Consider the following 20,634-nt stretch of genomic DNA (forward strand, 5'->3'; position numbering starts at 1 on the left):
TAGGAAAAGAAACATGTTCTATAGCCCCCACTACTTTTGAAATGGCTTCTGGCGGGGTTTGAAAGGGAAGAAGGGATTGTATATTTTTATCCCTTGAAGTAAACAAGGGGGGAGACACACAATTGTCTAAAAAGGGCAAACCTTCCGTTACTGCAACTAATGTGGTAGCTCCCTTTTCCTTGTTGTTCTGATCCACCAAACCCTCAGTACTTAATCCCATCAGAGTAATGTGGTATTTTACCACAAGGCCTTTTACATCCATGTCATCAGGTGTGGGCTCTACAATTGTAGCTCTATTCTTTCCCCTTTCCCAAAGGTTGAATAACTGGCAGGTGCCCTTAAGTTGTACAACATGGCTATCCTTATTTCGGAGGGGATTCGATTTAGTTTTGGAGCACGACCTTCCCACTAATAATCTCCCAGACCTTAATTTTTTTGGCCTTCATTTAAAAAAACCAAAGGGGAGCACAAGGGATCACTAAAAACTATAACGGATCGCTATAATATGCACAATTACAGCTACAAACCAACTAAAAGTAGTAATTAAGAAGAAACATTTTTGGAAAGGGATGGGCACAGCACAGCCTACTTCCGCCTCTGAGGGCCTCAGAGGGCCCGCCCTTTGCCCGGGTTTCGCCCCGGTCTTCGTCCCGTGCGTGTCCCGCGTGCGCATTCTGTGTAATGTTTAAATAGTAAGGGTCGGTGTCAGGAAGAGGACCAGCTGCGGCTTGTCAGCCCCGCTGTGGCTGCTGGTCCTCTCAGTCCCGGGTAGGATCAGGGGCTCAGTGTCCAGCCACAGATAGGTTCTCCCTCGTAGTCCTGAGAGCGAACAGCACCCGCGGAGCGGGGGCCGTGAGAGGTTGATGTCCTTTTACAGCGGGCTGGCGCTTTGCTCAACAAAGTCCGTGACAGGCAGCAACTCCAGAGAGAAAACAGCTCAACAGAAACCGGAGGATGTAGAATCCCACTCTGATTTTTCGAGGTGAGAGGCGGTGTCGGGAAGAGGACCAGCTGCGGCTTGTCAGCGCCACTGTGGCTGTTGGTCCTCGCAGTCCCGGGTAGGCTCAGGGGCTCAGTGTTCAGCCACAGTCTCTCCCTCGTAGTCCTGAGAGCGAACGGCTCCCGCGCAGCGGGGGCCGTGAGAGGTTGATGTTCTTTTACAGCGGGCTGGTGTTTTGCTCAACAAAGTCCGTGAGAAGCAGCAACTCCAGAGGGAAAACAGCTCAACAGAAACTCAGCTGTCCGATATGTCATATCAAACAACTCAAACAAGTTCCGTGGTCGGCTTCTACATCAGTCTCCCGGTCACGTTTCTTGCCAGAGTAAAGGTCAGAAAACGGTCTGACTAACTACCTAAAGCTATCTCAATTATACCTTCCGTTCTTCATGTTTCACCCACTAAAGTTTCAATATCGTAAAAATACGAAATCTAATTGGTCAGGCAAAGGGGAAGATCATCACATCATGCTTACATGTCATTTAATTCAGTTAAACCATTGTTTGTAAACCCATCCCCTTAATTTTGATTCAAACTTTTTATTTCACACCCGCTTTCACATTTTATTTGCAACAAAATTGTATATAGTCTGAATACAAGTCCTCATCGTTGAACTTTTCACTGTCCATTCTCAAGGTAGGACACTGGCGACCTTGGCAACCATTCCACCTCTTAAGTCCTCATTCCGGGTTAACTTTCAGTGGACATGTGCAGTAGTCATGTGACTGAGCTTACTTCATGGTCGCACTGAATACCACCCAGCTCTAGTCTATCCCAGTTTATTTATTAGACTCATCCCCGTGTTAGCTTTAGTAAAAACCACTCGATTTAGTTCAAGCCAGCAGATGCCATGCACACGAGTCTTCAAGACTCCATTTTAGTACCTTCTGCTCATGCGCAAGAATTTCCCTCCAAGCAATAGCGCATCATACTGCGTAGATGCAGTTGACGCATGCGCAGTAAAGATTTCCCAGTTGAGAACACTGTTAGTCTTTCATTCATGTTATTCTCATTAGTAAACACATAAGCAAGCTTCACTAGCCAGCGTATTCATGTGGTGCACATTAGTTTTACAGAAAACAAATTTAATAGCTTGTTAGTTAGTTTGAGGAGCGGATTGCTTCCATGCACATCTCTTTTCTACGAGTCCTTGCTCCATCAATCCCCTCTCTGATGGCATTTTTTGCCATCACAAAATTACCCATACCAACCAGATGCCAACTTTAGTACATCTCGGCTTCTTTTCCTTCTTTCAGATCTTTGTCAGTTTCTCCTTCTCCTTTCAAATCTTTCATCGTTTTATATAGCTTTACTTTTATCTCTTCCATGTGGATCTCCTTGAATTCTCTCTTCTGTGTCTTTCCTTTTCCATCCTTTTCTAAATGTATTCTTCCTTTTCCCTTACTTCTATAACACTTGCATGTGATCATTACTATCAATATTATTGTCATTATTACAACTACTGGTAATATTAGTTGACCTACAAAACTCTTTCAAAATCAGTAAACCATTTCCCTATTGATGTTATACTCTATTTTACTCTCTCCCATACACTGTCAACCTTCAGAGGTTTCAAGTCTTCTTAAAGTTTTGTAATATTCTTAATGTACCCTCTAATTTTCTCACTTTTGTGCAACAATGTTGAACTTTCAGCATTCCACAGACTCCGCCCTCTTTTGCTAATAAAATATCAAGCGCAAGTCGGTTTTGTAAATCCATAGACCTAACAGCAAACATTTATGTATTTATCATCAAGAAACCCCCAGCAGTATCCGTCGAGAGACAATCAACTACTGTCGACAATTTACAAATTCTCTGCAAATTCAGAATGACTCCCACTGAAAGTATCAATGCACCAAATATGTCACCTACTATTTCTGAAAAACTAGCTATCTTTCTTCGTGTTAGTCCACTAGTGTTTTCATTTCTTCCAGTGATTCTTTTTACATGATAACTTTTTGGGAATACTATCCCAAAGTAGCCACTTCCAAACTACAGTGTAGGCAACTTATAGTAAGCATTATTCCCACACTCGTAGTAAACCCCAAGAAATACTGGATCAGTTCCCCCTTTTAGTCCCTAACCTCCCAAAATTAGGAAGCTATGTTCACTTTCACTGGAATCAATGAATACATTATTATAATCTGTCTTTAACCAATGGAGGCAGGTTTTCCCTTTCTTCACAAAGTCGAGGTACTTCGCAGCATGAGCCTTGCCAGTTGCAGAAATTCTCTCTTTCCCAGTCCATGGTGGTGCATGGGTATTCTGTTCAGCAGCTTTCTTTTGGAAATCCTGACTCCTTCCCTCAACTAAATTCAAAAACACTTTCTCTTCTTCTCGTAACATACATGTTGAATTATTCTTGCGTACCATGACTATATCTATTGATTTCGTCGTTAAGAAAAATTCACCCTTGAACTGTGCATCTTGACTACTAATTACTGGATTCCTATCCTTTGGATAGGAAGCTCTGAAAATACTACATCTAAGTTTGAATAATAATACTGAAGTTTTCCCGTTGCATAAAACAGACTTGCTAGAACACTAAATGATATACCATATGTTAACGGTCAATGGTGATATGTAATCCCCTCTGATACTGACGCTGGTAATTTCATAAAGACATAACAATCACTAATCTCCATTGTATCTACATATTGAAATAACAATTTACTAAAAACATTTTAAAGACGTGTCATTATCCGATACTGTGCGATGAAAATCTGTCTCATCTGCTGCTTCTAATTCTACTCTATCTCCTTTTAGTGTAGCTGTCTTCTCATTATTAACTGTATCATTCTTTATACTTGTTATCATCAAATAAGTCACTGCCACTGTTAGAAATAACCATACTGCGATCGCTAATAAAATGTTACATATGCAAGCTCTACAACATCTTCGTGTTAAACTTTGTTTCAATTGCTCAGTGACTTTATTTCTCGCCATTTAAATCTGAGAAGATAATTCCTCCTCTTTCTTTCTATACTCAGAAATTCACTTGTTTAAGGTGCTCTCAATTTCTTTTCATAAATCTGTGTAGCATCTACTTCTTCTGAATCCCTACTCAAATCTAAATTTTCAAATTCTTCTAATATTACATAGGTCCACTCAGGAGCCTTGTATTTATTATTCAAGATTCTCAGTCTTGGCCTTCTCTGTGTGTTTCTCACAGTTGACTGTTTAGACTGAGTTTGACTAGTAACCTCATTCACTTGCTTTGGTCTTTCGTTTGTTTTTCTCAAATAGTATCTCAGTCTTTTCACTCCACCTGGCCAGTTGTCACCTTTTCTGACCCTTTTAACCTGAACTGCACTTTCGCCCTCTTCGTCTTTTTCTAGAGTTCTTTTATTTTCAGTATGTCGGGGCACAATCTGTTCTCGTTCTAAATCGCTCCCTACCCGTTCCTTTTCAGGTCTTATTATTGTTATTATGCATCCGCCTGAACCTGTTCTTCTTCCTCTATCTGGTCCTGTTCGGGTCTTATTTCAAATTGATCTTCTTCCTCTGCCTGAATTTGTTCTTCTTCTCTTAACTGGTCCTGTTCAGGTCTTACTCCAATGTGCTCTTCTGCTGCCTGAAAGTGTTCTTCATTTCCTGTCTGTCCCTGCTCAGGTCTTTGAATAGTTCTGTTTACTTTTACCTGAGTATATTCTTCTTTTCCTGTCTGGTCCTGCACAGGGTCTCGAGTAGCTTGTTCACTTTTTCCTGAGCGTGTTCTTCCACACCTATCTGATCCTCACTACCTTCCTGTCTCTCTAATATGGTTCTTCTTCTTGTCTGAATAACAACTTCAGGTATGTCAATCACTGGTATCCATCCCTCCTGACTTGTGCTCGGTTTGTCCTCGTCTATCACTTTTGAATCTATCACTCTAGATTCTTCGACTTCACAACCTTCAGCTGTTGAAACTGATTCAATCAGTTGCTGTTCTTCTCTAGGAGGACCTGGAACTCTTTGGGTATGACTTGCATGAATCCAATTGGGTAAACCTGCACACTTCACTGCTGTAGTAGTGACCAGTAGGACCCTACCTGGGTGCTAGGCATGACTTTCTGGCGTGTTTCTTCACTACCACCCAGTCTCCAAGATTCAAATCATACGCCTATGCTGGCTGCCTGGCAAATGCGTCTTCTCCAACCTGGTGAGAGACAGAACACAATAGGTCAGCCAATCCATTGCTTTAGTCCAATACCAGATCATCAGTTATATTCATCAATTTATGTCCAGGAATAAATGCTTGCCCTTCCCATGAGTATCTAATGTGGATTCAATCCTGTTTTTCTGTCAGGAATATTTCGGAGTCCCATCAACACATGAAGCAATGCATCTGGCCATTTCAGTGATGTGGATGCACACACCTTCCCTAACCTCGACTTGATTGTGCCATTTAGTTGCTCAACCACTCCAGAAGCCTCTGAACGGTATGCACAGTGCAGTTTCTGTTCAATATTGAATGCTTCACCAAGTAACTGGGAAACTGAAACGAGGAATCAATTCCCTCAACAGTAATTTATCAACTGTGAGACTGTCATTTCTCCTAGTGGGGTATGCTTCCACTCATCGTGAAAACAAACACACTATGACAAGGACGTACTTCATTCCATTACTTAGAGGCAACTCTATGAAGTCAAGCTCCAGTCTTGTGAATGGTCCCTCTGCTTTTCCAATTTTTCCCCAACTGACCACTGTCTTCCTGCCTGTATTCTGCTGTAGACAAATCAAACATCTTTCTCAAAGGCTCTCTGCGACTACCCTGAATTTAGTATTGTACCAATTCTGTCTGAATAATCTAATCATTGCATCCCTACCAACATGTGTGTCCCCATGAAACATTCCTGTCATTTGAGAGAGTAAGCAGTCTGGCATGACTGGTCTTCCATCAGTGTATACCCATACATCATCTTCTGGCCTTCTTTCACAACCAGTCTTTATCCAGATTTCCTTTTCATTTGCCTCAACTTCATCCTGCAATTGTCTAACCTCAACCCATGTTTCTAGAGTTGAGAAAAGCATAACTTGGCAGCTGATTTAACTTGTTTCAACTTTTCTGTTAAGTGCCATGTTATTTCTTGCACACAATTGAGTGATTTGGTCAGCATATCTGTTACCTGCCGCCACATCGTCATTTCCTGACTGGTGAGCAGCACATTTGACCACTGCTATTTCCTTTGGAAATTGTATTGCTTCCAACAGTTCCTTTACATTTTTTCCATTTCTTATAGGAGATCCTGAAGAAGTCAGAAATCCCCTCTGCATCCAGAGCTGGCCAAAATCATTCACAACCCTGAAACCATATTGGCTGTCCGGGGAATATGGTTATCCTCCATTTTTTCCCAATTTTGCATGCCTTTGTGAAGGCCACCAATTCGGCTACTTCTGCAGATTTGACACCTGGTAAACAGGATGCTTCAAGGACCCCCGATATATTACATACAGATTAAGCTGCACTGAGTCTTCCTTTCTCTGTTGGCATGCATGACCCATCAACAAATAGTTAATGATCTGATTCTTTATGGGGCACTTCTTTTATATTGGGATGGGGCTAGGTACACATCTCAGTTACATTCAGGCAATCATGATCCACTTCATCTTTCACTTCTTCACAACATGGGTCTGGCAATAATGTGGCAGGATTCATTATTGTACATCTTATTACTGTCACATTTTCCACTCCCAGAATCACTCCTTCATAGTTAGTCATCCGATTAGGGATAAGGTGCTGTGTTCGAGTACTTGTTAAAAGAATCTCTACTGAATGTGGGACGTAAACTTTGACTGGATGTCCCATCACAATGGATTCACTTTGTTCCAGACTCATACAAGTAGCAACTACTGCTTTTAAGTAGCCAGGTAATGCTGAAGCCACAGGATCCAGAGTAGCAGAAAAAAATGCTACTGGACGTTGGCTTAATCCATGCCTTTGAGTCAAAACTGATGTGCACAACCTTCTCTCTCACAACAGAAGAGCACAAATTATTTCGTGTAATCAGGCATGCCTAAGGCAGGGACCTCACACAGACAATTTCGTAATTTCACAAACGCTTTCATGCACTCATCATTCCAGACAATAGGATCCTTTGCTCTTTTCCGGGTCAACTGAATTCATGGTTTTGCCAGCAGGGAAAACCCAACTATCCACTGCCTACAGTACCCACCTACTTTGAGAAACATTCTCATCTCCTTTTGTTTCTGAGGCAGTTGCATTTGCTTGATTATCTTATTCTTTCTGGGGGTCATTTTTCTAACTCCTCTTTCTATTTTATACCCTAACGGCCACATGCATCATTGTAAGGTTTTGCGATTCCGTATTTGCGATTTTTAGGGAATCGCAAATAAGGAATTGCAAAATGGGATGCATGATTTTAATCGCATGATATTTGCGATTCGGTAAAAATCGCAATTTTTACCGAATCGCAAATATTATGCGAATTCTAATTTGCGATTTCGCAATTCCCATTGATTCCTATGGGCCAAAAGGCCCATAGGAATCAATGGGAAGGCATTGACATTTTGCGAATTTCAATTAGCGATTCGCAAAATGTTAATGCATTCCCTGGGTGCAGGGGGGGTCCAAAGGACCCCCCCCCTGCACCCCTGAAATGTATTTTAAAGTGCATGTTCCACACACACATGTCCTAAGGACATTTGTGTCTGTAACATGACAGTGTTTAAAATGCAAATTTGAGCATTTTAATACTTTTTCGCAAAATACCACGAGGTTCACCCTCGTGGTAAGTTGCACCCCTTAATTGCGAATTCGCAATTTCAAAAACAATCATGCATTGCTTTTAAGGAATCGCAAATTTGCTAGTCCTTAAAAGCAATCGCATTTTTGGAAATCGCTAAAAATAGCGAATTTCCCAAAAATGCATGATGCATCCCAAAAACGTATTTAGGAATCGCAAACGGCCGAATTTACCGATTCGCACCGTTTGCACTTCCTAAATAGGTCGATGCATGTGGCCGTAAGTATCTAACTTCTTGTTGACAGAATGCAATTTTTCTGCAGACACTTTGTGCCCTCCTTCAGCCAAATGGTTCAGTAATGCAATTGTGTAAGTGACACAATCTTCTCATAATTTTGATGCAACCAGTAGGTCATCAATGTATTGAACCAGAACTGAGTCTCTGGGCATGACCAATGTTTCTAGACACTTTTTCAGGATTTGATAAAGAATTGAGGGGCTCTCTGTATACCCGTGAGGAACTCAGCACCATGCCAAGACACGGTCTTTGAACCTAAAGGCGAACACATACTGGCTTTCTGGTTGCAAAGGATTAGAGAAAAGGGTTGGCATAAATCAATTACTGTAAACCAGCCTGCATTCCAGTGTATCTGATAAAGGACCACTGCTAGATTTAGCACTACTGGGCAACAAGGCATTACAATGTTGTTGATCTTTAAAAAATCCTGCACTATCCTGTATTTTCCGCTAGAATTTTTAAGTCCCATTATTGGTGAATTGTAAGGACTACTCATTATTTCTTTTAAAATGCCTTGTTTAATCATCCAATCAATTTCTGGAGCAACTCCTGCTTGCACTTCTGAACTCATTTTATAATGTCGTGTGTTTGGATAAACTGCACCTTCCTTCACTGTCACTTTCACTGGATCTACATTTGGCATTAGCCCAATATATTTTCCTGTAAAATCCCACATTTCTGGATTCACTGTTGTTCCCAACTCTTCTGGCAATTCATTTTCAGTCATCAAGGAATATATCTCATCTACTTCAGTGCCTTGTTTAACAAGCATAATTTTATATATAACGTGTTCATCAGGGGTTTGGAAAGCAACACCATCTGGTGTACAATAGATTGTGCAATTCATTTTGCACTATAGATCTCTTCCCAACAGATTTACTGGACTGGAATCGCAAAATAAAAACCGATGCATGTCTTTAAAATTTCCAATATATACCTCCACCGGTTTTGTGATCAGGTATCTAATCTAATGATTCGAAACTCCTACAACTTGAATGGACTCTCCCGAGAGGGGTAGGTTTGGGATAACTGCTGTTCTCACAGTAGACCGGGTAGCACCAGTATCCAATAGAAAAGTGATATCACTACCTTCCACTTTCCCGCCAATAAAAGGACCTGACTGATCTATCGGCAAAGATACGCCAAGCACACACTCCTCTTCCTCCCCCCTCAGGCACCGTCATTGCGCAAAGTCCATCTCGCCATCATTGTTCTGTAAAAAATATTGTGTAAACATAGAACTTTTCTTACCACTTTCTCCCTGAAATCCGGCGTTCGCACTGTGTCTTTGAGGGTTCACAAACGTTGACATAGGAGCTGCTGGCACCTGATACTGTGGAGTAACTACCTGCTGCGGCTGATTTATAATCACCTCAGTCTGCATCTGTGGATTTCAATTTTGATTTGGCCCATTATTATTCTGAACGTTCTTACACTCGTTCTTCCAATGTCCAAGCTTTCCTTACGCATGACAAGGAAACTTCTTCTTCGCTTCCTCTCTAATCATTTGTCCTCTTACTTTTCCACCATTTGCCGCTTGATCATTCTGACTCTGCTCTTTTAAATGACGCCAAACACCATCAAATCAGCCCGCAACCTCGGGATCAGGTTTGATGAAGCTCTATCCTTCAAGCAACAAGCAGGCACCGTGGCAGGGTCCTGCTTTAACATCATCAAGGGCCTGAGAAGGTTCTTTGACCTCCTCCCCCTGACAGCCAGGAAGACAATAGCAGTGGCCCTCATCACATCCCGTCTGGATTATTGCAACAGCATCTACGCAGGCTCCAATAAAAGTGTTCTGCACAAACTGCAGATGGTTCAGAACACCGCAGCCCGCCTAGTACTGAGACTGCCTAGGAAGTCATCTGCCTCAGCAGCACTCAGAACCCTACACTGGCTGCCTATTCACAAGAGAGTGCTATTTAAAATCCTACTTATCACTTTCAGAGCCTACCACCAGTCGGGTCCCACCTATCTGTCCCAAAGGTTTGGAAGATACACTCCCTCTCGTTCGCTCAGGTCCTCCAACCTGAACCTACTGGTGGTCCCTAGATTCAGACTCTCAACAAAAGGAGGAAAATCCCTAGGTTTTTTGGGATCTAGAGCCTGGAACAAGCTCCCCACCCAGATGCGTCTGATCCCTTCAGAAAACCTGTTTCGAAAGGCTCTCAAAACCTGGATTTTTAATGCCTCTGACACTCTCGTTCTAGCACTAATTTAACTTAACTTAATTCATTTCAGGTCCACCTTCCCCTCCTCCCCTTTCTGGTCGCTTCGTACATTTCCTTTCTTCCCTCCTCTGTGACACTTTACCACTAGCGCCAAGATGCTCCGTGGAGTGTAAATCGCGCTCTATAAAAGCCGTATCATATCATATCATATCATATCATTATCAGTGTGGGTATTTAATTTATTTCCCTGTTTTTCTGCCTATTTTACTTGTGCCCACATCATTTTCTCTTTTAACTTTCTACGCATTGCGTCAATGTCATCTCCGCAATATTTGGCATACTTCAAAATCTCATCAATCATCTTTCTCTGCCAGCACAACATGTGCGGCTGAATCATCTGACTAATCTCTGGTTTCAGACCATACAAAAACCAATACACAAAATTTCCCATATCCTTATCACCAATGTTCTCAAATCCACTATACTGCTTCAATCAGTTGTTTATAGAGCGCCCTACTCACCCGTGAGGGTCTCAAGGTACTGGGGGGAAGCAGCTCCGGGTCAGTCGAAGAGCCAGGTCTTGAGGTCTTTCCTGAACGCGTGGAGGGTTGGGGAGAGCCTGATGTGACCGGGAGCTCATTCCAGGTTTTGGCTGCGGTGTAGGAAAAAGCTCTCCCGCCGGTTCTGATTCTTCGGATGCGGGGGACCTCTGCCAGGGAAAGGTCAGTGGAGCGGAGGTTCCTCTTGGGTACGTTGAAACATACTCGGTCGTTGAGGTATTTGGGTCTGATGTTGAGGGATTTGTAGGCATGGGTGAGGAGTTTGGAGGTGACCCTCTTCTTCACTGGGAGCCAGTGGAGGCTTCGTAGGAGTTGGGTCATATGTTCATGGCATGGTGTCCCTAGGACGAGCCTGGCTGCGGCGTTCTGAATGGTTTGGAGCTTGTGTAGAAGAGTTTTGTTCATTCCTGCATAGAGGGCGTTGCCGTAGTCTAGTCTGCTGGTTATGAGTACGTGGGTGACGGTCTTTCTGCAGTTGGGGGGGATCCGTTTGAAGGTCTTACGGAGGATGTGGAGGCAGTTGAAACTGATGGACGCAACGGCGTTGATCTGGCGGTTCATGGAGAGGGAGGAGTCGAGGATTATGCCAAGGTTCCGAGCGTGGTATGTTGGGGTAGGTAGGCTCCCTAGTGCTTAAACACTTGCAATAACTGCTCATAATATGCATGTACAGACTCATTTGGCTCTTGAGTTGTTCTATCTATGTTCTATCTAACTTTACCCAATATGTTTCTTAAGGAGGGATTTTCCTTTTCAGGAAAGTAATTACTTGGTGATATTTCTTCATCACCTCCTCTGAGGTTGCTCCTGTTTTCGAGCCTCTAGCATACTCCTCACTTGGCCAATCAACTGTGATCTTACACTCTGTCCCTAAGTCAGCAGGTACTACAATATCAAACAAACAATCCAGGTCCTTTAACAAAACCTTCGAAACTTTCACAAATCGTTCAACCTGTTTGTACCATTCTACTGGTTTCTCTCTCAACCTAGGGAAATCATTTGTAAATGACAAAATATCCTGTCTGCTCCACGGAACATGAACATATCAACCACCAGGAACCTCTCTCATGGGACACAATCTTTCTACCCTTTCTGATTCTTTTAGTAAGAATGCAGATGATGCTTCCTTTGCTAGTGCTTCTTCCTTTTTCCTTGTCCACCTGGTCCTCCACTTGTCAATGTCTCCCCACTTCGGCAAAATGTTAATTAACTCTTTTATCTGTAATCTTTTACCAGACATATTCATATTCTCCAAATCCTTGTCAGTACACTCCCCTCAATATGGTTTCTGTAATAATTTTGATCTCCCTATATCTACTTCAATCTCTGAAGCAAGTTCTGTCAATCTCTCATGAAACAATTTTGCGTTTCTGGTTATACTCCTACATATAAACAACAACTCTTCATCATTGTAAGGGTTCAACCTTTCTATTCCCACGTTTCCAGCTATCATCTCTTCCAATTCCACTTTCAATCTGTAAATATCTATGATCTTTGGTGTTGAGCTTTGTTTTTCTTTTCCCTGTGCCCACCTCTCTAAATCTTCTGGAGTGAATGCTGTTGAACGTCTCGTTCCTAAAGGTACCATAGACCCTTTTTCTTTCAAATTTCCGAATGTGGCTCTTTTCGGGGTTTCAATTACGGGTTCTCTTATTGGAAGGTCCATTAATGAAATGACTGAATTGCACTTAATGGCCTGATCATCAAATATAATATTATTATTTCTATTCTGGGATTACTCAAAGAGTTGTTACAGCTTAAGGTTTTGGGCAACTCATTTTAACTCCATATAATGGGATAACAGTACCTATAGTCACTGGTACTGTCAAAGCTTCAGCTTTTAAATTCAATTGACTTATTTTCTGTACTACGTCCTCCCTAGTTTTAAGTAAGGTTTCTCTTTCCTTATCTTGCAGCATCCTATTAACTGACGTATCATGTAAAATTTGAGGAATTAAGGGTGTTCCCATTACCGGTGCAATTGGGGTGACTCTACTGGGTCCTTCTTTGTACGGTGGAGGATTTGTAGTTAAAATGTCCTCCAACAATTTGTCATCTGATTCACCATATCCTGACACATTCATGTGTTTTGTCTTTTCCTTACACTTGCTTCCAGACTGTTCCTCAGCCATTAACACTGGATATATAAACCTTCTGATACCATAGCTCTTCTCCATTGCTTCATCTGGCCTTCGCGTGGCGCATGCAAATACTTGGGAAAAATCCTCTATAACTCTTTCTGCCTCTGCATTTTTCTTGTTCAAATGGCTCAGTCTCCCATTCTTCCACAGCCTCATACTGAGTTAACCTAGGTCTGGTTCCAAATCATTAATTCTCATCCTCAAATTCTGAAGAACTCTCCCATTAAACGTACCATGTTCTGGTCCATTACCTTTTGTATATAAGTAAGATATCCTCTTTCCATCATCATAAAAGAAGCAGTTGTTTTTGGTGGTGGAATAGGAATTCCCTCTCTAGTCAACACAGGCTTATCTTTCTTAAAGAAATTCTTAATTTTCTTTACTAATGAAATTTTTCTCTTTTCTCCATACATTCTGGATGAACAATATACAAAAGAATATTCCGCAAACCCTTGAACTCTGCTATCAGAGCGCCTCACACTAGCAGTCAAATCAGAATCCAACAAACAATTCCCTTTCGTCCAGTCCTTACGCGGATTCTATCTATTAACCAATCAGACTTAGGCTCACGCTCGTGCTCTGACCATTGCCAGCGTGGCCTTTTGTGACATCAATATTACCCCTCACTACTGACCCCTCCTTTACAATCTGCTCTCTCAGGCCCGCTGTTTCAACCAATCACAGAGCGGCTCTCTATGATGTCAGCATAACTCCGGAAAAAAAAAACATTCGCTACGTCTGTTCAACTAAACAAAGGATAGATTTCAATTCACTCTTGAGTTTCAGAATTACTCCTCTTTTACTGCGAGTAAAACCTCTGTTTACCCTTAATTCAAGCTCGGAAGAACCTGTTACTCGTTCAGTGTTACCCCTACTGGAAAATAAGACCAAACTTAGTTTAATATTGCCAGCCCTACGTAGCTTCTCAGTATAATTCCAACAGACGAGTAACCTCACTGCAGTGTGACTTCTGTCACCATCCGCTATTCATTTTCCCGGGATTTCCAGACAGCATAAAACAAGACGCTAACTCTTTTTGTTAAACATGAATCAATAGTCTTTTTTTTTCTTTTTCTTTTCCATTTGTTTCTTAACATAACGGATCCACAGGATAGCAAGGGCCCTATCTAAAGACATACAGCCTTGAAAAATTAGTTGGTTTAAATTTGGAGGCTGCTGTGCCCAAATTCTCAACCAACCCAATAAAGGGGCTACAGCAATCTGGTCTGAAATATAACCCGCCCCAAGGTCCTCATGGATATTAAAAGTAGCAGCAGGAGGGGGGGCGACAATACTTTTCTTAGGAAAACATTTTCTGCTATTTGGATTTCGCTCACATCTGCATAGCCCCAAACCTCACTCCCATGTAGTACCATTGGAACACATTTTGTGTTATACATTTTCATGAGGGCCGGGTGTGGTTTGCAGCCTAGTCGCTTTGCAAACCCTAACAAAGCCCCTGTTGCCCTGGCAAGGGTATTCTTTTTATGGGCGCGCTGCATGACCCATGACCTTCTGTCATCAAAAAGAATCCCTAAATAAGGGAAGGCTGGGACTTTATTAAGCTCCTGTCCTTTGCAGAAAAATGTTGCCTTTTTTGCCCGCCCTCCACCTAATGACATTGAGTGTGGCTTTTTAAAATTAGTGACCAAGTCTAGAGAATCCATAAAATTAATAAAACAAACTAAAAGCAATTGTAACCCTCTTGCAGTTCCAGCCACTAAGACTGCATCGCCTGCGTATAACAATGCAGGGATCATTTTTGAGCCAGCTCTTGGGATGTCTTTACAAGATGCAATTAATTGATCTCCCAAGTTGTTAATATAAAAGGTAAACAGCAAGGGTGCAAGAATACATCCTTGCCTTACCCCTCGCTTAACTGGCCAAGCATCTGTCAAGCTCCCATTCTCATTATATCGTGGTATTTTCATGGATATGAGCCAAGAAAAATATCAACATAGGGTCCAATCCTAGGCCATGTAGGGACACCCAAAGCTTATCCCTATTCACAAGGTCGAAAGCAGTGGACAAATCCATAAAAGCTAGATGGATATTCCCCTGCTTTGCGACCGTGTATTTCCCTATCACCAGGTATAAATTAAGACATTGGCCTGTTGTACCCCTTCCCTGTCTGAACCCATACTGCAGGGTACGAGACAACAGAGTTTTTATCCAGCCAATCTGTCAAGCGGGCCAGTACAGCTTTTCCCATAATTTTTGCAGCTGAATCCAAGAGAGAGATAGGCCTATAACAGGCCGGATCTTGTCTTGAGCACTTTTTATATATTGGGACAATGACTGCTTTACCCCAAGACGTTGGCAGTCCATCTTTAGAAGCTGCATTAAAAACAGAAGTTAAAATCTTCGCCCAGAGACTAGAGTTAGCCCGATATAAATCGGCCGGGACCTCATCTGGTCCTGGCGCCTTTCCCTTAGACGTGCCCATAATTGCCTCCAATACTTCTTCCTCTGTAAATACAATTTTTGGGACCGGTGAGCATTCCTCAACAGGACCGGGCAGTGTCTGACTAACCTCAGAATACAGGCCGCTGAAGTGTTCCACCCACTTTTCCGGGAAGATGAGGCAGTCTTTAATAGCATTATCTGTCTCATCAAATAGTGGGCTATTAATCACCTTCCAGAAGTGGGAACTATTGGTCAGGACGCTCGCTTGGTTCAGTTCATCCCAGGCCATTTCCTTTAGCTGAGTTTTTCTTGCTTTTATTGCTTTTTTGTAGTCCCTTCTTGCCTCTACCATCTTAGTTGTAACCCTGCCAGGCCCCTTCAGCGCTTCCAAAAGTGCCTTGTGTGCAGTGATACAAGCTTGGTCAAACCAATTTTTACAATTTTTGGGCCTTGGGTTACCTTGCCGGGTCAAGTTTGTCACAACCTGTTTTGTAATGCAGTCAAAGGCACCAAGTGTTACAATTGGGTCAGACTCCACGTTTAAACATAAACTCAAGTCCTCAGAATTACTTTTATACAGTTTATCTAGGCAGTCGGCTGAAGTAATTGCCTCCCATCTCAGCCTACGCCTCTGACATATGGTGGATATATTTGAATTTGTGATAAGCGTCGAAGGCGTCTCACTTTTGAGGGCCTTAATTTTAATATCCATCGTGAGGGGGTTGTGGTCACTCAGACCATTCTCTGTGACACGAAACGAACCGATTAAATCAGTCAAAGGCCATGATATCAAAATGTAATCAATAATACTTTGTTACTATGGCCGCTATAAGTTGGGACAGGGCGCAGAATTTCTGCTTGTAATAAATAGTCAATAATCAATATTTATCACCAAACTAGTCAATAATAACCATAACTCTGCTACCAGAAAACTTATCCAGCGGTTCAACAACAACAGATACTCCATTACCAAATACTCACCTGGGCCCATAAACTCACAAGTAGTTAAAACCGCTGGGTGTCCAGTTTATAATTTCCAGTGTTCAGGATAAGTTACTTAATATTCCTAACTATCTTTTCACTGATCAAAAAGTAATTTTCTTCTGGTCGATGGACCATTAGTTGAACTAGTTGATGGTGAAAATGACATAAAACTATCTGTTCTTTTAATCAATGTAAATAACCACAGACTTAGGAGAGATTAATTTCAATTGAAGCATCAAACATATACTTTAGGACTCATGCAATGAATAAATGCTTAGAAAGGAAGAGGTCAGAGAGAAAATAACATATGCAAATAGCATCAAAATATACTTAACAAGAATTGTGTGAAGACCAACCCCCTGGCCAAAGGGCTAGTAAGGGTCCCCGGGGATAGATCAGGTGACAAAGACTTCGGCACAGGAATCAGAACAGGATAGATGCCCTCTCTAGAATACCGAAGAATGCGTAGCACCCCTCTCTGACATCTCTTCCTCCTCGAGATTCTTCCACGATCTTCTTATCTAACCCAATTAAATTAGGATAGACGGTTCTGCATTCGATTCTTCATCAGCATCTCACAGCATTGCTCCCAGCATAAGCATCTCCTGCTACACTGACAGCATCCCAAGTTCTGCATTCGGCAAATCTCCATCTGACTAACTAACTCAAGCTATCTCAATTATACCTACCGTTCTTCATGTTCCACCCACTAAAGTTTCAATATAGTAAAAATACGAAATCTAATTGGTCAGGCCAAGGGGAATATCATCACACCATGCTTACATGTCATTTAATTCAGTTAAGCCATTGTTCGTAAACCCATCCCCTTAATTTTTATTCAAAAAATGTATTTCACACCCGCGTGCACATTTTATTTGTAATAAAATTGTATACAGTCTGAATACAAGTCCAAATCGTTGAACTTTTCACCGTCCGTTCCCAGGGTAGGACTCTGGCGACCTTGGCATCCATTCAACCTCTTAAGTCATCATTTTAGGTTAACTTTCAGTGGACATGCACAGTAGTCATGTGACTCAGCTTACTTCAGTTATACATGAGAGGCTCAAATATGCACTAGTGATAAAGTCAAAAGACAGATGTTACTTTCAAAAATAAAATGATAGCACTGCATACCACCCACCTCTACTCTATCCCAGTTTATTTATTAGACTTATCCCTGCGTTAGCGTTAGAAAGAAACACTTGATTTAGTTCAAGCCAGCAGATGCCATGCACGCGAGTCTTCAAGACTCCATTTTCGTACCTTATGCTCATGGTCAAGAATTTCTCTCAAAGTGATAGCTCGTCATACTGCGTAGATGCAGTTGACGCATGCGCAGTAAAGATTTCCCCTTTTAGACTGCTATTAGTCCTTCGTTCATGCTATTCTCGTTAGTAAACACATAAGCAAGCTTCACTAACCCGAATATTCATATGGTACGCATTCGTTTTACACAAACAATTAGAGAACCCATACACTGAGTAGAATCCCTTCAAATTGTTCCAAGATAGATGCATCAAAGCAGGAAAGCACATACGGGCAGAAAATCACATGGACCAGGACAGGGAAGTCAGAGATACTGTAACAGGAGATACACACTGTGTAGGACTGAGGCTGGGACTGATACCAGGACAAAAAATACTTTAACACAGTAACAAAGAGTGGAACAGAGGAGACCGAACAATGAATCTAGGAGGTGACATGAGGTCAGGAACCATAGCGACACTGGGAATAGGAGACACCAATTCTGGAAAAGGAAAACATACACATTGGTAAAGGGAGGCACACATGCTTGGACTTAATGAGTGCATTTCATGGAGGATCCAATATCAGGAAAGAAAAGGCACACACATGTGGACAATGAACACAGTAGCACTGGGACTCAATATCACTTAAAGTGATGTCATAACTTTCTCTGCTTATCAAAACAGTGGAATACAATAAGATTTGTCTTCTTAAAGAAACAAATCAGTGGAATATAATAATACTGAAGTGTGGCTCAGTGGAGGATTGTGGCTCAATGGTTAGAGCAGGCAGACCTCGATGCAGAGCTCTGGCCAGGGACCAGGGTTCGATTCCTGCCCCGGCGGGTCTCGGGCTCATTAATTCCCCTGACCAGATATTCTCGCCTCAGTGCCTATTCTGATCATGGGTTCCACGCTGCAACTCTGGGCAATAGCTTGCTTAGTCTCCACAACGGCCCCACACAACGCGAGGGATGCCTGGTCTGCACCATGGGGGTGCCCAGGAGTGGATACTTCATAGGGAAACCCAGGAAGGGTTCCCTTGCGGTATTCGGACAAGCGCCGGGAAACCCACTGCGGGTAGCTGTGCGCTATACAAGTACAAAAACATTTACATTTACTTGTCTTTTCACCAAAACAACTAAACAAAGTCATCAAACCAACGCCGGCTGTGGAGTGCACAGATAAAGTGGACCGGGGTTGTGCATCCAGCGCTGTCCATGAATGACGCAGACTTTTTTACTTCCAAGATCCAATTGATCCAGGACTCTTTCCCTGTGCAGCAGCCTGACGCGCCCTGTCGGGTGGAGAATGCCGCTGTGACCCTGCCTAGTGCTGGTGCGGCCTTGGCTGTCTTCCCGCCTCTCTCTATGACCGCTTCATTCGATCTGATCTTGATCGGCTGCCCGCGTACGTAGCTCTGTGAAACTTGGTTACCGATTCGACTGTGGATTGATCTCCCTGCGAAAATTGTTGTACTGAATAACGAGTACCGGCATATTGCCATATTTCGATGCTGACTAAGACCTCCCGTTTTCCATATACCTAAAAGACCACGTTGCACACGACGGACCATGTGGTCCCCTGCCCCTTCCTTGGTCCTGATGAAGACCCTGCAGCAAGGTTAAATCTTCCTGCAATTTCAGAGGATCGAAACGTCGACGGCTTGTTCAAATACGGCAACCACACATGCGAAAATTGAATTTATATTGTATCATGTGTCGTATGCTTGTTTATACGCAATGTTGCCATAAGTTTGTGGCACCCACTGCTATGTGATTTATAGCACAATAATATTTTGAATTGTTGATTTTACTGTCACGCTATCCCACCACTCCCCTACCTTTTTCACGATCACTTCCCTTTCCTTCCTGGGGCACTGTATGACCATAAATACAGTTGACTATTTGCTTTGTTACGTGTAGTTATGACACTGGATCCCATTTTGAATAAAACTTGGTGGATCAAAACAATTGTTTTAGATTAATTCTTGTGAAATGTTTATATATCTCCCACTCTCACTGGGACCCCTTCCTCTTAATACGTATTCATTCGATCTGATGGCGTGTCTTAAATCAGGTTCTCCTCGGGATGCTTGCCCCGCCAAATTTCTGGCAAAAATGGCTGCTATCATTCAATCAATCAATCAGTGACACTTATATAGCACGCTAACTACCCGTAGGGTCTCAAGGCGCTGGGGGGGGGGGGGGGGGGGGGGGGGGGTGCCGCTACTGCTCGAACAGCCAGGTCTTCAGCTTCTTCCTGAAGGCGAGGTGGTCTTGGGTCAGGCGCAGGTCGGGAGGGAGGGAGTTCCAGGTCTTGGCGGCCAGGTAGGAGAAGGACCTTCCTCCCGTAGTCGCTCTTCGGATGCGGGGGACGGCGGCGAGGGCGTGGTTGGCTGATCGGAGGTGGCGATTGGGAGCGTAGAAGTTGATTCGGCTGTTGAGGTAGCTCGGACCCTGGTCGTGTAGGGCTTTGTGTGCGTGGGTGAGGAGACGGAAGGTGATTCTTTTGTTGACGGGGAGCCAGTGGAGGTCTCTCAGATGTCCGGTGATGTGGCTGGTTCGTGGGATGTCGAGGATGAGTCTGGCTGAGGCGTTCTGGATCCGCTGGAGTCTCTTCTGGAGCTTGGCGGTGGTACCGGCGTAGAGGGCGCTGCCATAGTCCAGTCGGCTGGTGACGAGGGCCTGGGTGACGGTCTTCCTGGTCTCGGAGGGGATCCACCAGAAGATCTTTCGTAGCATGCGTAGGATGTTGAAGCACGCCGAGGAGACGTTGTTGACTTGCCTGGTCATGGAGAGGGAGGAGTCCAGGATGAAGCCCAGGTTGCGTGCATGGTCTGTCGGTTTGGGTGCGGTGCCCAGGGCGGGAGGCCACCAGGAGTCGTCCCAGGCGGAGGGTGAAGAGCCCAGGATGAGGACCTCCGTCTTGTCAGAGTTCAGTTTCAGGCGGCTGGTCGTCATCCACTCGGCTACCTCTTTCATCCCTTCGTGCAGGTTGGCTCTGGCGGAGGCGGGGTCGTTGGTCAGGGAGAGGATCAGCTGGGTGTCGTCGCCGTAGGAGATTATGCTGAGGTTGTGTTTGCGTACGATGGCCGCGAGGGGGCTCATGTAGACGTTGAAGAGGGTGGGGCTCAGAGATGACCCT

This window comes from Lissotriton vulgaris, chromosome 3_1 (assembly GCF_964263255.1).
Source record: "Lissotriton vulgaris chromosome 3_1, aLisVul1.2, whole genome shotgun sequence".
Taxonomy (NCBI): Eukaryota; Metazoa; Chordata; class Amphibia; order Caudata; family Salamandridae; genus Lissotriton; species Lissotriton vulgaris.